At 49.8% G+C, this 12,879-nt stretch overlaps 1 long non-coding RNA gene across 1 annotated transcript; it reads right to left on the reverse strand.

Moving 5' to 3' along the window:
* Positions 1–660: 660 nt before the first annotated feature.
* On the reverse strand, positions 661–4,823 carry LOC112657718 (uncharacterized). Its single transcript, XR_003135243.3, has 4 exons — positions 4,749–4,823; positions 4,252–4,394; positions 2,947–3,034; positions 661–2,801 (listed from the first exon to the last, which is right to left on the reverse strand). It is a non-coding gene; the product is annotated as an uncharacterized LOC112657718 (long non-coding RNA).
* Between the last annotated feature and the right edge of the window lie 8,056 nt (positions 4,824–12,879).

Raw genomic sequence — 12,879 nt, forward strand, 5'->3', positions numbered from 1 at the left:
CTGGCAAGAAATCACACTGTTCTTGTTTAAAATTTATCTATTAATGGAAGGATTGACTTTACTTTTTTCCTTCGACTTTTTAAACAGTAGTAATTCAACACGGAAAGAAATGTGATGTTTGTAGCTTATGTTTCTCCCCGGGGAACGAAGAGATCTCATAGGACATACACGCGGGTGTGAACCTGCCTTCACAGTTATGCACTATTAGTATTTTTTAGTTGGAGCATGTCTGAGGGATCAGGGGTCAAGAAAGCCATTTCAGCAGGGTGGTCCCCAACTGCGGCTTCCTCTGTCCTCAGCCACCGCCTTGCAGTCACCCTTGGGTGTGTTGCTGCCATCTGCCTCACTCAGCTCCCCACAGCACTTCCTCTACCACCGCCGCCGCCCCCACCCTCAGGGCAGGGAGGCCAGGAAACCCGGCCCCAGCAGAGGCTCCCAGCTGAGCATCCTCAAGGCCCCAGAGCAGGGCAGAGGCAGCCAGTGACATCAAGGACAGGAGGAGGGCTCTGGGAGGGGCTTGTGGCCGCTTGGCTGGACGATCATCTATCTTTTAACTTTTCATCTTGGTTTAGAACGCTGTTGGATTTCTTGGTCTCAAGCGCCTTCATCAGTCTGCAGGTCTCCTGGTTTGCTCTGTGTGAGTCTGCTAAACACAGATGAGAAGATGACAGATGAGACATGAGTTTTGGTAACATCAGTTCCTGGTGATAGGAGACGTAGATGATATGTGGGTACTCTTTCAACATGCATTTAGCCTGTTTAAGAATCAAAACTCACCTAAGTAAATTTCAAGATCTAATTGGCTTTATTCAACAATTTGTGAAACAGGCAGTGTCCCATCTAACAAATAGGAGGGTGCTCTGAGGAGCTGTACAAAATGGAAGGTTTTTATAGGCAGGAAAGGGACAGGACAAAGAAGTTATTAGTGAAAGAGAAGAAAGGATTGATTCAGACAAGGTCATCTTCCCTTAGGGGTAAGGGCAGGGGTCTTGGCAGATGCCCTCACTAGTGCTGATCAGGAAAACACAGGCTGATTGGTTTAAAATCCACTCCTGGGAAAAAAGACTGAAACTGTAATAAGGTTAGGTGCTAAGTCTAGAGTTGGACTTAACATAAGTGACTCCATTTTGGATCTGTAGTTTCTTTTTTTTTTTTAAGATTTACTTATTTATTTTAGAGAGAGTGAGAGAGCACGGGGAGGAGCAGAGAGAAAGAGAGAATCTTAAGCAGACAGACTCCCTGCTCAGTTTGGATCCCGCCAGTGAGGGGCTCGATCTCATGACCCTGAGATCGTGATCTGAGCCAAAATCAAGAGTCAGGCACTTAACCAACTGAGCCACCCAGGCACCCCTCTGTCGTTTCTTTTTTTTTTTCCCTTTGTTTCTTTTTTTAACAAGCCTAAACACTTGTACAAACAGCATATTGAGAGCAGAAACTGACTTTAATTTCTTCTCTTAGGTAATGACAGTAAGTGTTCTCAGGCAATTTGTGTTTTTTGCATTCCTATTTTCCAGCCACTACTGCAAGACCATGAAATTCAATATCAGAAAGGGACCTGAACTGAATGTGAAAGACATTCTGGCTAGCAAGTACAAACCAAATTAGTCTTCTTCTCATGGGTAGGGTCCCTATAAGCAGGGGAAAGAAACAGCCTCCTAAGGCAGGGCAAGCAGCATGGAGCCATGGGCTACACATGGTCTATATTTTCTTGGAATCAAAGGTCCTTCAAAAACCGGCTGGGAACATTAAGATGTTTTTAATTAAAATAACCACAAACCCCTACTGTGGAATAGCATGCAAAAATCAGAGAGCCCGCCCCACCCCCCACTTGGAATCCCTCCTCCACCTGTGTCTCCTAGTGGAAAGGGGGCTGCTGCTCAGGACCAGGGATGGGGGGGGGGGCGGATACAGTGGTGGGGAGGCAGGAGGGAGCAGGGACAGTCCGAGCTGCGGGTGGGAGGAAGGGCAGAGGCACTAGAGAAGCTAAGTCCCTGTCAGGCAGAGGTATTACTGTGGAGGTCTGGAGGGCCCTAGGTTAGAGGGGGAAGCACAGAAATGCTTTGGGGAACACTGAACTTCAGCAGGGCTTCACGTTTCAGTAGTGGGGGAGAGGCAATTGCTTGGAACTGCAGATTTGGAGAAGGCCTGTCTTTGAAGCAAACCCAGGGTCCTCTCAGTGGGGGCTTGTCTGCTGTGAAGTTCTCCTCCCCTCTCCTAGGGAAGTGGGGAGGCTTGCAAGTGACTGAAGCAGAGAAGTTGCGTAGAAGAGAAAGAGCCCAAAGAGGTACCTTCTGTCCCCCAGTACGTCACCGCCAGCCACCCAGCAGGAAGCTCTGCTGAGTAACTTTGGTTTTAGTTGGAAATCTTTGGTCATGTTCCCGTTCACTCAACAGTGTGGGGGAGTGTGGTTAGATTTCCTCCTTCCTTGGGGCCGGACAGGGACGGTGGGGTGGGGGCATGAAGCAATGGGTAAGTGGTGTTTGCCTGCGGAACATGACACTGGAGATTTTAGAGAAGGGATCCACCCAGTCCTCCTGACTTGTGGCTTTAATTATCCAGTTAGTCATTGGTTTACTGTCATCCAAGTTTAATAAGCTTGACTGTGACCTGTGAGCAAAAAAGGTTGGACAGGTGGGGGTTGGGGGTGGGGCTAGAAAAGCCACTCTGGGCTGTCCTGAACGAAGGCTGAGGCTGGATTCACAGAGCCCACCAGCCCTGGGGGAGTGGGACTGCCTTCCTTTTCTTTTCTTTCTTTGCAGCAGTGATCTCGAACACGGGGTCCCAGGCACCGACCAGGCCAGCTAAACAGGAAAAATTTAAGAACCAACAGCTTCTAACTAATTGCTCAGAGGGAAGTTTCACGGGTACAGAGCACCTTAGGAAAGCAGAACCTGATTTACAAGCCAGGGAGGGTGTGGGTGAGGTGCTGGGATCCTGACTGCTCACCTAGTTTTTCACAGGAAGCAGCAGATCCCCTTGGCCCTGGCCCCTTGCCCGGGCCCTGGAGGAACGAGTGTGTTTGAGTGGCATCCTCCTGGAGGGGGATAAGTAACGTTTTGTCCCCCTGACCTTGGAGCAAGGCCTGAAGTTCAGAATGCACAGGGCCTGCTTCCATTTTGAGAAACCTGATCCTTTCGACCTGAACACACTGCTCTTTGTGTTTTGCACAACAGGACAGTCCTGCTCCTAGTTCAGCTCAGCCAATGTTCTGGCTTCCAACTTCCCTCCTGAGCACCTGGTGGCTGTCGGTTTACTGTGGTTTACTGTGCCTCACTGCCGTGATATCTGCCTAGGCTTCCATTTCCAGCATCTCACCAGAGCTTTCTACACAGAAGCTGCCAGGCCAGCAGGAGAGGAGACCTCCAATCCATCTGTCAGCATTTGAATAATTTCATCCACACATACTTCTCTTCCAACCACCGGGACTATTTTAGTTTCCCTGAACCATGCAAGCCAAAGGCGCCTGTCAGCCTGCTCCCTCTCAGAAGCAGGACACATTCCCCGTGAGCGCTCCAGGAGCCCCACCACACTGGTTTCTTTGTGAGGTCATCTTTGCAGTGGTTTCCGGCTACTCTGGCCTCCTTCCTGGTAGCTTCACACATTCTGGTTTGCCAGAGTTCAATTCAGTAAGAACATAAGGGCCTTCGGAGGGCTCAACCCTCTGCTGCACGTGGTGGAAGATATAAAAGTCACCACAGGGCCTTTTGGGGGATATAGTGTCGTCAAGAGTCATCCAAGGTGTGTCCCAAAGAGAAAGAATTCCATTGTCAGATTGGGGAATTTTGATAATTCAAAACACACATTTATATATTAAAGGTTCTAAGAAGTCCTGTCCTAAAGAAATCTTGTTCCCCAGTTTTAATCTACCATTTCCCCAACCCTGCATAATATTGACCATGAAACTTTGTATCACAACTGCTACATTTCAAGGAACTAATTCATGTTTTTTGTAATATATTTTAGGAAATGATCGAGCAATGGTTTGCAACCTAAGGAGGCACCTCAATCTCAAGAGTATATGATACAGGTGGGGGCATTTGGGGCTGTCACAAAGATGGGGAGGTGCTCTGGGCATTTACTGCACCGGGGCTAGCAAGGCCAAACCCCTCGCGGGGCAGCCCAGCCTGTCCTCACTGGGCCTGGGAGATTGTCCTGCCCTAAATACCACAGCGCTCCTCTCCCCCACTGAGAAGCAGTGGTTGGACAAATGCTCAGCATCTTCTTTAAAACCCTCTCCGCGGGCCCAAGCACCTCCTTGCTAACTTCCTGGCCTCCAGATTCCTAGGTTCCTTGGTTGGCATGCCTGCGAGGCTCCTGCGGGTCTTCAGGGAGTCTGGTCTGAGTTGGCGTCCACAGAGGCTCCCAGAGGGCAGGGCTCCCTGGTTCCCTCTACTCTGGAGATGAGAGAAAGGGATGTGCTCAGGGGCCCTTGGCCGGGTAGGAGAAGGTGCGCCCACCTGCAAGTCCTCTCCCCTCACCCGGCAGAGAAAAGGGTGCCTCGGGGCTGCGGCCTCAGTGAAAACACCTGGCGCTCAGCCGGGTCGGGGACCTGAGAGACCCAGAGAATGGCCCCACGGCACCCCCACCCGCATCCCGCCCGTCCTGCTGGAGTGAAGCCGCGAGGAGACGCGGACGTCCCCGCGGGCAGCTCCAAATCCTGGCCTTGGCGGTGCCCCCGCTTCTGTCAAAACAGAAAACGCCCCTGGCGACAGGCAAGTGTGGCCTGAAACTGCAGAGTGTGTGTTTACCAAAACGGGGGTGGCTCATTGACAGTCGCCCGGCGGGAGCTGGCCCGGCGCCCGCGAGGGGGGGGTCGAGGGGGGGGAACGGGGGGAACAGGGGGAAGGGAGCAGGGGAGCAGGGGGTAGAAGGGGCGGGGGTGGGGAGGAGAACGGGGGGAGGGAGCAGGGGGGGCAGGAGGGTAGAAGGGGCGGGGGGAGGGAGCAGGGGGGCAGGGGGTAGAAGGGGCGGGGGCGGGGGTGGGGAGGAGAACGGGGGAGGGAGCAGGGGGGAGCAGGGAGGGAGCAGGGGAGGTAGAAGGGGCCGGGGTGGGGGGAGGAGCCCGCGCGGGCAGCCCCAGAGCCGCAGCCCCTGGGGCGGGCGGGACCCGCGGGCGTTGGAGCGGAGGTGCGATGGCCTCGGGTCAGCCGCGTGTCCCTAGGTCGCCGGAACCGGGGCCGTTTCCGTCCTCACCGCCCGCCGACCCGCGACGCTGGGCGGGGTTTTCCGGAGCAGATCAAAGGGTCCTCTCCCGGGTCGGGTCGGAAGGTTTGCCCGGGAGCCGCTTCTGTGCTGTTTCCCCTTCCTCTTTCTCTCTCAGGATTAGTGTGGTGAAGGGGGTCGGCGCAGTTTTTTATTTTGAAAGTGACTTGGGGCGACCGTCGTGCCAAGTGTGCAGTCGAATAGCCCCATTTTATAGATGAGGACACTGAGGTCCGGGGAGGTCAGATTTGAAGTCAGGCTGCTGGTGAGCGGCCACCCCAGGTGGAGAACCCTGGCGCTCCGGCTCCCTGGGCGTTGGCCCCCCACATTCGCTATTGGTTTCCCTTCTTTAACACCCTCTGAAGCAAAATGTCGTTGATTTTTCTCTCTTAAGAAATATTTTCAAAACTTGGCAGAGGGTGGGAGGGTGAGCAAAAAGTCCTTTCAATATTAGAGCAATGTCTTAGGCTCACCTGGGAGCCTTCTGGCTCTCTAAGGGGACGTAACTTTGACTTCATAGTTACTGTTAATTGGAGTCCAGGCATGCATAGCTCTGTAAAATTAGATGACACTGTGTAGAAACTGTTAAAATGTAAATGACTTCTCTGTTCAGTAGAGATGCAAATGATTTCTATCTGGTAGAAAAAAATAACCCTGAAGGTTATAGTTTTGTTGTCCTGTAGGACTTTGACCAGTTTTGTATGGGACTTTGCAGCCTTTTAACATGCCTTCTTGTGCTTTGAGTACACAAAATCTTTGTTCTCATATCCTATTTTAAACCAGTGTTAAAACCCTGCAGGTTTTCTCATTAATGGAGTAATTAAATCACTGGCACATACTCATCATCTCTTGCCAAGGCTTCACGTTCCCCTTCCTCCCCACTTCCTAGGCCCTCCAACCCACTATCAGCTGGAATACACACTGAACACCCACTGCTGATTTTCTGACCCAAGTGGAGCATACACATGACATCAGGGGGACCTGGGATATGCACTCACCAACTCTGCAGATTAAAAGAAATCTCTACATTGTCAAACACACTAGGACTGCCAGAAGTGTACAAACTCAACATATTATTTCAAATAATCTGTTCCCCTCCTCCTGTCTCATCTTTTTAATCATGGCATGTCTATGACTAGGGGCTACGGGCTCTGGCCTGCAAGACACCTGCTCTGGTCTCAGTCCCACAAAAAAAAATCTCTGCCCACACACAGAGCTATACTTATGACCTCACCACACTGGACTGGGCACCTGGTCCAAGCAGCAGCCCACTTACTGATTGGTTGGCCAGTGAAGGCTCAGCCTAACTACGCTAATGAGATCTTCTCTCTTGGCAAACTTGACAAGGACATCCTAGAGTGAACACTTGGTGGTAAAAGAACCAGAGAAGGCAGGCATTTGGGGTCCTGAAGCAGCTGCATAAATAAGCAGCAAGAAGAGCAGTGGCAGAGCATGAAGGCCAAGGATGGATGGAACCTGCTGCTGGGCTGGCCAGGAGCTGGAGTGTCTGTGTTTTAAAGCTGTTTGATCTTGAAAGACCTCTTGGTTCCTGACCTACATCTAGGACTCTGTCAGGCTCCATACAGGTTCTGTTGCTCCTGTTCCTCCCAATAAGTGAGCTGTGTGGCTTGTCCTGGGTTGCCATTAGGTCTGTCATTTGGTCTGTGGCCTTTGCCTTCTTATTTGTGGGTGGCCTTAAAAATAAACCCCACAACACTGGAGGGAAGCTAGGCGGTCTCTGCTCCTTCTAATCAACAGACCTTGGTTCATCCTCTCACCTTTTCTAATAACTTAATAAGTAATAGCACACGAGTCTTTATTACCTTTTGTTCAGCCAACTCTGCCCAAGGACATCAAGAATTTTCTAGGAAAGAGAAAGGTTTTCTTGGGTAGAGCTGTCCTTCCCCTTCTGCCTCCCTCCACTGATGTTTGATCATTCATTCTCTCCACAAGCACATCATTGATTCTAAAATAAATGAGGCAACATTCATGCTTTGAAAATGGATGCAACAATCTTGTAAGGACAGGGTTAAGGGACTGGGGTCAGTGCAGAAGTGAAGTGAGAGGATGGGTGCTACATGCACCCACAAGGTTGGGGTGGGGAGGGACACCCCCTGCATTAGCAGCTTTTCCTCTTGGCTCTCCCACGAACTCTGGCTTTTATGCCTCTGGCCTGGAACCACATGTAACCAAAGCCATATGTTCAACTTGGATTAATTAAATGGAGGCTTCAGCAAATTTCTGGTGCTGCTTCTGGTGCTTTTGCACTATAGTATTTTTAACATTTGTTACTATATGTTGTTTGTTATGTTTAACCCTGCGGCCCAGATTCTATTAGTCTATAAAGTTTAAATGGTGAGAGACTTCTGGTCTTGAATTTTAAAAATTAGGAGTACTTTTTGTTTATTCCATGAGAACATGTTGTGTCTACTCCGGGTTTGATGGGAGAAATTCACAGTCCTCATTTTTCTGGGAGATGACTGTAATCTTCGTGGATTTTAGGAAATGCTGTAAGAAAAAGCTGTGCTATAAACTTAAAGTCCTGATCCTCAGTTCTTAGCCCCAAAGTGCAGAAAAAATTCCCAATCTAGTTTCTAACCATGGGTGTCCAAGCACCCAAGATGTCAGGCAGAAGGGAAAAGGAGGTGCTTTTTCTGGGAATAGGCATCTGAGGCTTGCCTCAGCCCTGGGCAGGCAGCGGAGGCCGGCAGTACTTGCTCCCTGGCCTGCAGATCTTTGCAGAGGCAATGGTGCTGCTTGTTCTGGACATTTCCCACTCTCCTACAAGGACCAATACCAGTGCTGGTGATGTGATGGCAGATTTGGTCATTTTTTATTTGGGGAAGAGTTGTCACAGTGATGAAGAGTCCCTTTACCTTGTGCAAGTCCCCGAAACTGCAGGTCAAAGTCTCAGCTTCCTCTTCTGCAGTATGAGCAAGAACGCCTGCTCTATCAGGTGACAGTGACAGGGAATGGGGGGCGTGCAAAGAGCCCATGGTGCTCACTAGTAGTATCTTTGGGAATAATTGTGGGTAAGGGGCGTTTCTGATCCTCAAATCTGTAAATGTGACCTGGGGCAACTTTCAGACACAGACAGGGCACTCTTGGGTGTGAGGCCTGGTATCTTCCTTGAGATGGGACATCTAGGCATTTCCCTGAGGCTTCTTGTCCTTTTTTTTGGCTGGGGGTGGGGTGAAGGAGGGGGTTGACAGCCCTGCTTCCCACTTTGCTGTGTGTGCCATGGGATCTAACTGCGAGTCTTACTGGGCTGGATCTACAGGAGCTGGGGTTCCCCTTGGGCCTACCCACAGCAGGCTCCTCATCCCCTCCCCCAGCTCTTCACATTCCAGCTCTTGTGTCCAGGGAGATTTAGCAGCGATTTCAAATAAGCAATTACAATTTCAGAAGACATACTTAGGTGTGGTTAGCACCCAGGCCCCTGCTCCACAGTACTAGTGGCTACTCCCTTAGCATCTCTCTTGATTAACCCTTTGTAGCTCTCAGCTTGGAAAACAAGGAATTCCTATCTGTATGGGCTCCATCTTTCCCTCCTTCTTCTGTTTCCCTTCTGGGTCTCTACCGAAGAACACTGAAATTAGTAAGTCAGGTCTGCCTCCTGGGCAGGATTTATGAAAGCCAGGTGCCCCTGGATGTAACAGACTTAAGCGCTTTGGTTTGGCTGCTCTGCACTGTCCTGATTTTTCTTGGACAGAAGGGACTGGTGACAGGTCCCCACCCAGGCTCAGGGCTGACACATGACCTCGTCCTGGCCGGTCAACATCCATCCACGTGCCCATCAGCAGTGCATTCAGACACAGGCCCCGGCTTCAGTCAGTCACCGAAGAGGCAGTTTCAGGATTTTTGCTAAGAACTGAGAACGAGGTCCTGGCTTTCTGCAGGGCTTGCTGAGCCCAAAGAAGATGGTCCTAAGGCCCCTAGTGGCTGTCTTGCCACTGCTTGGGTGGGGAGAGCTGAGAGATAACCCAGTGGCCCTGTGTAAGCCCCTGAACCCTGCTAAATGTGAAGCTCCTGGACTTCCCAGCTATATGAACTGATAAATTATTTTGCCTTAAGTCTGTTGATTTGGAATTTATATCGCTTTCAATTTAAAAAGACTTGACTGCTAGCTGGCCAAAATATAAGCTGATTTCTAGCAATCAAAGATGTGATTCCCAGGTAAAGGAGAGAAAAGAGAGGCAGAAAGAATAACAGAGAAATCTCAATGGAGAGGCTTGAGTCTGGAAAATTCTGCCTTCTGTTTTCTCATTACATACTACACCCCCCCCCCCCCCCCCCGCCATAACCATGTAATCTGTCCCTACCGTGCTTCTTGGAACATATCCTTGAAAAGGAGGCTGAGAGACTTGCTCTGGTCCTGCAGAATTTATAGACCATAGTGAGGTTTTCTCCCCAAGGATTCTTTCTTTGAGAATCCCCTCTGGAGACTATTCTGAACTCCCACGCTCACCCCAAGCAGATCTGCATCAGCCCTTTGACTTGGATCCCCCTGCAACGACTTGGAAACCAATTCTTGGAGTAAAGTGTTCCACTTACAGAAGTCTTCAAACCATCGGTGGAACAGCAGCCCCATGCCCTAGCCAGGTGCCAGAGAATGAGATTCAGTTTTTGACAACCCCACCACCCACCCCTAAATGGCTTAAACAAGACAAAATCTGTTTTTTCTCATGTGAATGAAATCTAGATGTAGGCTTCATGAAGTTGTCCAAACCCAGTATCTCCCTATCCTACCTTCTCACTGTCCCCAGCAGTGGGCATCTGCTTTCCACTACTCCCTCCCCCCTCCAACTGCCTCTCCCACCCCCCATACCACTTTCACTTTCATCATTGGGCAGGTGTAGAGATGCAACCAGCCAGGAAGACTGGAAAGGCACCCTTTACTCTGTATGCAGCTAAATATTGGAGGGGTCCACTCCTAAGGAAGAAAGGTAAAATGAAAACTGAAGGACACTAGGAGTCTCTACCATATGGGTTACCCCATGACGTGCCACAGTGAAACCCCTCACAGAAACAGTGCCACTGCTGGTGGTGCCCATGAGGGCCATGAGGGGAAAATCATTAATTCCAGATATATCAGTACAGATACCTTCCTGTTCTAAATGCTAAGAGAATGGCCTGGGACCACCTGGGGAAACCTTCCCTATCATTATCTGTCTTTGACATTCAGGGGTCACCCTGCCTTAGGGAAGAAGGTTTCCAGTCCCATCTCAGCTCCTCAAGGACGGCTGGACTAGAAATGGCATTAGAGCCCCAGAGACATCTTAGGAAACTTCCAGGGAGCCAGAGAGCAGACAGAGGAGCCCTGTCCCTACGTGACCCCATCTCAGCTGAGATTAGACAGTAGCAGCTTTCTTAGGGAAAAAATAAAGTGGGGTGTGCTTCTTGATATATCCTACCATTTGATGTGAAGGGTCCGGTTTTGAATAAGGGAACTGTGGGATTCTGTACAAGGATGTTTGATCCCAGGGCTCCTTTTGCAGCTCAGGAGAACTGGAGCCACATTGGCAGGTCACCCACAACCATGTGACAAACTATCTTTAGGGAAGGATCCCAACCTCCCCCACTCACTGCTTAACATTTGCAAAGCTCTGAGAATGCTGGTTCGTACTTGGTAGGAGCTCAGTAAATATTAGTGTAATACGGGTCTGAGTGTTCTGGGTGAGGAAAGCACTTATTATGGGGTATTTATGACACGCCTACTATAGATAAGGGATTGGTCAAAGTGCCATGGTGGGTCACAGCGATGAAAAAGACACCATCGTTGCCCACAAGGAGTTGACCGTTCTAACAAAAGTTGTTTCAAAAGGCTGTTTATTTCATGTCAATTATCAAGACAAAGCAAAAAATAATCAACTGAAGCTGGGGGTCCCATTTCCTGCATTTGTCATTGTGTCTTTGAAGAGAGGGGTTTCTAAATCCCCATGTCTGCTCTTGGAAGAAATGATAAGGAGTTAGTGTCGTTCACCGAGACAGGGGTTTGAGGAGTCGAAGACAGAATACTGGCCTTGGAAACAGCCACCTTTTGTTTATTTCTGTCACTTCCCACGTCCTAGCTGAGCCTCTGTCTCAGTTTACCCCTCTCCAAGGTGAGAGCAGCCACATTTGTTTCTTCCCAGCTCCCCCATTCCCTTGCACTCTGAGCTGATGGAAGCAGTGATGTTTGTGAATCACATGGATCCCAAGAACAGGTTTTACATTAAATCTTTCTTGGGAGTGGAGGTGGGGGTGAAAGAGCTGTCTTTTCAGACTGGCTGGTTTGTTTTGAATTCATCTTTACACGAGCTCCTCCCAGGGTATGACAGAGTGGGGGACAGAGGAAAGGATTAAATACCCAGGGGAGAGTAAAACAAGATAGCAGAAGACCTGGGAGAAGGTCAAAGATGGGAGGGTGGCTATTTGCCCTCTAGACACCCATGTCCTCTGGACACCCTGTGCCTTGGGCAGCCAATATCCCTACCTTACTGCAGCAAGTTTGCTATGGCCTTGATCAACGGGGACTTCAAAATCATCCACGTTCATGTTACATTCACTTGGTGACTCCTTTATTCATTCTATCTCCTCATTCAATGTATATTGCGCACCGGTCGGTGCCATCTGGAAATATTACCCCCATTTGCTATCAGGAAGGGTATGTATTTGCATCAACCTTCTACACAATTAGTTTCATTTCCCAAGAGTGGTTTTGGACTTGAAAGTAGATGTTGCTCAGAACCTTTTCTGAAAGTTGGGTCTCGAGTTCTCTGAGAGGGGCCCGCTTCTCCAAAGGAGCCTTCCACATCCTTGGCCCCCGGGGAGCACCCATCTTCCTGCGCATCCTCACAGGCATTCAATCCCCGGAGCCTCTCTGCGAAGTCCTGGCACAGCTGTAACCAACAAAGACTCTTTGTGCAAATGGGGCAGTGTCACCTGACAGGTTTGAAATGTAACTTCCTCCTCTGAGCCAGGGGAACTGAATCTGAAAGACTAGAAGGATGGGCCAAAATGAAGATAAAATTTAAAGCACCAGAAGGAGAGTTTTGTGCTTTGTGATGAAAAGAAATATCTAAAGCAAGAAGAAGGAATCCCGTCTTGTCGGAGTTGTATGTGAAATTGACGTAGAGATTTCGGTTGGCTGCAAGCTCCGTGTGAATCAAGGCTGAACTGGCAGCTGGAAACCCAAACAACCTTTGCCTGTGTTGGCAGAGTCACAGGTGTCTAGAGAGGGAGGTGGGAGCCCCCCGGGCTTGTCACAGGGCAGGCTATATCTGAAATGTTTAGGCTTAGCTCTGGGTGCACGTTTTAACACTTGAACATCCTGGCAGGATCCCCTTGGAGGATGGTATTTCATGCAGAAACCACACCACATGAGAAACCAGTGATGCTCAGTCTATAAAAACAATTTATGGTCAGAATAACTTTCTTCAAATACTTCATTGGTTAGATGGAAGAGGGAGCCTGGAGAGCTGAAGGGTTGAGAAGGGCTGTGTCATTCTCAGATGATTGTAGACACCTGGTGCGGACCTCCACAGCTTTGAGCCCCTTCACCTCCAAATGTGATTTGCATCTTCGTCCATCCTTTCATTTCCTCCTGCCCCAGAAGAAGATTAGTCCCTCCTCCCTTAGGAGGTTCCCCTCATCCTCTCCCATCTCCCATCTCTAGGACACACCCTGCCAATTACC

The sequence above is a fragment of the Canis lupus genome, chromosome 8 (genome assembly GCF_003254725.2).
Source record: "Canis lupus dingo isolate Sandy chromosome 8, ASM325472v2, whole genome shotgun sequence".
Taxonomy (NCBI): Eukaryota; Metazoa; Chordata; class Mammalia; order Carnivora; family Canidae; genus Canis; species Canis lupus.